Source organism: Triticum dicoccoides, chromosome 5B (assembly GCF_002162155.2).
Source record: "Triticum dicoccoides isolate Atlit2015 ecotype Zavitan chromosome 5B, WEW_v2.0, whole genome shotgun sequence".
NCBI classification, from domain to species: domain Eukaryota; kingdom Viridiplantae; phylum Streptophyta; class Magnoliopsida; order Poales; family Poaceae; genus Triticum; species Triticum dicoccoides.
The window spans coordinates 646,500,591-646,504,985 of record NC_041389.1 but is presented as its reverse complement, the minus strand read 5'-3'; positions in this window follow the sequence as shown (position 1 = coordinate 646,504,985).

Genomic DNA, 4,395 nt, shown 5'->3' with positions numbered 1-4,395 from the left:
GACGGACGGCGCCGCCGCCGGCACCTGGAGGGGGGAAACTGCCGCGTCGGGTCTACACAGAGTGGATTTAGTTGTGGGTTTGGCTCGGATGTTGCTCCCCGATGTCCCTCTGGGCCGACCTGACACAACCGGGTGGAGAGGTCCACTGGTCAAAGCCCGTCCGTGGGAAGTAAAAGGGCTAGATCTCGTGGTCAACCGCTTCAGGGTTAGGCGGGACGGGGGCCCTTGGGGTAGCAATGCCACCGGAGCGTCGTACCGGCCCCTCATACATGCGGGGTGGTGTGGTGGCATGTCCGAACAGGCGGCACGCGTCTCCGGGGTGTGGCCCCCCTCACGGACGGCGATGACACGGTAGTAGACGTTCTGCGGTAACGATACGGCGTGAATATTATTAAATACTCGGAGCGCGATAAAATCATGAGTTTTTTACACGACGTGGGCACATGTGCTATAGGACCGATGGTAATTTTTCATAATTTTTCGTGATGGAGAAGTTTCTGAACACTTCCCTCTACGCGGATTGCTCTTCGCGCGTCTACGACTGTGGCCGGCGGCCTCCGGGGGCTAGCATGCCGCCGAATCTTGCGTAGGCGGCCTCTCACAAGTCTGGAAGTGTTGTGGCAGTTGCAAACGCCCGGCACGCGTCTCCGGGGTGTGCCCCCCTCATGGACGGCGCCGCCGCCGGCACCTGGAGGGGGGAAATGGACGTGTCGGGTCTACATGAAGGGGATGTAGCTGTGGGTCTGCCCGGATGTTGCTCCCAGGTGTTACTATGGGCTGACCTGATACAACCGGGTGGAGAGGTCCACTGGTCAAAGCCCGTTCGTGGAAAGTCAAAGGGCTAGATCTCATCGTCAACCGCTCCAGGGTTAGGCGGGACGGGGGCCCTGGGGGGGTAGCAATGCCACCGGATCCTCGTAATGGGCCCTCATACATGCGGGGTGGTGTTGTGGCATGTCCGAAGAGGCGGCACCCGTCTCCGGGGTGTGCCCCCCCCTCACGGACGGCGCCGCCGCCGGCACCTGGAGGGGGGGAAACGAACGCATCGGGTCTACATAGAGGGGATGTAGATGTGGGTTTGGCCCGGATGTTGCTCCCGGGTGTCCCCGCGCGAACCATCTCCCTCTGACGGACTTTGATCCGCCGCCGCCCCCACCCCAACCCCCACCGTCGACGACCCCCTCCCCCTTCACTCAGCTGACCTACTAAGCTCCACATCGAGCACGCGAGGCGGCGGCCATGCGCTCCCAGACCCGCGACCAGGCCATGGCCTCGGCGGACGAAGCTGCTCGAGTTTGGCGCCTCCCTTCCCCTCTGTGTGGTTCCCGGAGAGGAGAGGGCCGAGTGGTTAAAAAAACATTAAAAATCCATATGAAATAATAATACATTAAAAACATAAAAAGGAAGATTATAACTATAAAAAAAATTAAAAAATCTATATGAAATAAAAAACATAAAGAAGGAAAAATATAAACTATTAAAACACAGCCCATGCATAACTGTATTAACTTCTTAATTTTTTTGAAAATGTAAACATGGTCTAAAGAATATGAAATTTGGCGTGGTACAGCTTTATGAGTCCTAAAATGCATGGAAATTTTTCGAGAACATTTACTGTATTTTAACATGTTTATTTGGTCAACATTAATTGGCTAAACAAACACAAAAAATTTCATGTGTTCCTATTGGCTGGAACCAGTGTCCCCTGGATCGATGACGTGGCGGGGCAGCCCACCACCACCACGCATCGCACACACCAGCTATCAACCCAGCCCACGTGCACGTACAGTCCAACCACTCCTCCATCTCTTTTTCTCCTCACAGAAGCGCAGCAGCAGCGCACATACAGCGCCCTCGACAGACTACCCCGCCGTTGCCCCCCGCCGGACTCCCTCGTCGCTGCGACGCCGGACTCTCGCGCCACCGCCCCTCGCAAGATCCTCCTCCGACGCCCCTCGCTGGACCCTGCCATGCATCTCACCTCCTCCTTCTCTTTCTGCCATCTTCCTCTATCTCCCTCTCTCCGTTCAGCATCGCCGGAGTAGCAGCGGCACTGCCGGAGAAGCAGCAGCACTGGAGTTGCCGCGGCCTACAGTCTCCTCCCGCAGCCACCTCCTAGTCGGGGGCAGTAGTCAAGGCCCGCTGCACCACCAGCTGCGCCATCGAGCCCGTGCAGGCCGTCTGCCTCTCTCTCCCAAGGTCTCGACGACCACGGTGGCGACCTCGACGACGACGCCGCGCGGACGACCTCCACGATGACCACGGGGGCGACTTGGGGTCTGGACGGATGCAAGGGACCTCTGCACATCCGCGGCTGCTGCTCCGGCCATGTCCGCAGTCGTCCTCTGTTGCTACGACCATGCTGTACGCCGGACGCCGGACACTCTGCTCGCCGGTCGCCGGCCGGACGCTATTTTTTTTCAATTAACTAAAAGCATATGAAGGAGGCGCCACGTGGCAGGGCTATGCCTACGGCAAAGCCGTCGGCATGCCGACGGCTTTGCCGTAGGCATAGCCCTGCCACCAGGTCAAGCCAGGGACGACACGTGGCGCAGGTATGCCGCCGTCGGCATACCTGCGCCACGTGTCTTCTCCTCAGTCGCCAGCAGTTTTGACGGCGCCGTCCGTTGCCGTCAGACGGAAAACAACGCCGACGGCAAAACTATGCTGACGGCTGCCCCACGGCCGTCGGCATACCCTCCTACGCCGACGGCTATACTACGCCGACGGTCTGACAGAAGTACGCTGACGTGATCTACACTGACGGGGCTATGCCGACGGCAGCCGTAGGCATAGATCTATGCCGACGGCATAGGACCTATGCCGACGGTCCTGGGCCGTAGGCATAGCCCGCGAGTCTGGTAGTGACTGGCTTCAAGCATATTTTACAGTAACAATAACTATCACGTAGCAGATGGAGAGTAAAAGCATGCTAGGAGGTAGGAAAGACTGAAAGAGTCGGTACTGAATTATGATATAAGCAGAGTGAATTGAGGATGAACTTCTTTTGATTAAAATAAAGCACAACCATATTACAGAGAGGGAGGTTGTGGTCGACGCCGGCACACAAATGAAACCGCCGTCGTCGGGGTCGGGCGTGGGCTCCTTCCATCCTGGTCGTCATCATCTTGGTCCTTGTGGATAGCATCCATGGATTGGAAGTGGGGTGACTTAACAATCCCCTCCCTTGAGATGGCTTGCTGTTTCCAGTTGAGATTCGTCCATGGAGAACAGAAGCTTCATGAGCACACACACACACAAAAGATAAGAGGAGGAGGCTTTGGAAAGTGAAACGGTCATGGGGATGGGGATGCTTACCCGAGCTAGGAGCCGTGGAGGCGGAGCTCGTTGGCCCATCACCGCACTGGATGAAACGACGGTGAGCTCGACCATGTGCGGCCGTGGTGGTCGTCCTCGTCCATGGAGGAGGGTGGCTGCTGCACCGAATCGAAGAAATTGAGTGGGGCGGGAAGATAAGAAAGAAGGGGGGAGGAGAGGGAAGAGGAGAGCTCACCTCACCAGAGTTGGGGGCAGCCGAAGCCCTAGCAGCGGGGATGGGTCGCGCGCGAGCGCTTGCGGCCGTGAGGAGCAGATCTAGCCGGAGGAAAGGAAGCACCGTCACGAGGGGAGCTCGTGGGTGTGCTGCGCTCCGGCGAGGGCCGCCGGAACTCGCCGGAATCGCCTGGTGTTGGTGGCGGCGGCGAGGTGGAGGCTGGAATGCGGGAGGACGGGGGAAGGGGGAAGGGGGCGCGACCGCGCGAGTGCGGCAGGAAGCGGCTAGGTTTCCAGTGGCTGCTACTTTGTTTTTAAAGGGGTATGCGAAATGTCTAAAATGCCCTCGGCGGGGCATAGGAATTACGCGCGGTGGCACGTCCGGGCGGGACACGGCTCATAGGGAAAATATCGGACGGTTGGAGACGACCGGGTAAATATCCGACGGCCCACGACGCCCGAGCCCGAGATCCAACGGCCAGAACGCAATCAAGAAAACGATCGGACGGCCGAGAAGCTCTAATCGCTGAGGAGCCTCCTACATCCATCCCTCTCATACTTCTGGATGGGGAGTAGAAGGCCCGGTGGTGGTGCCATTGAGAGAGGGAGAGGGACAGAGAGAGCGAGTGTAGTGGGCACATAGCGAGGTTTTTGGGTGGGTTTGACCGCACCATGCGTTGAACTGTTACTGATCCAAATACACCAAAACCTGGGTGAATAACTGATGGCGTCCAGGTTCAGTTCAATTCTGGAACAGAGCTATATTGCATTCAGTACCAGCACATCGGGGAGATGGATGGAGGTCCTAGGCCATAGTAACCCAATAGCAAAACAACTTGGGCAGGACAACCGTCCCAATCAATTGAGTCACTCTCATCTCTGTGAGACGAAATAAGGGACAAC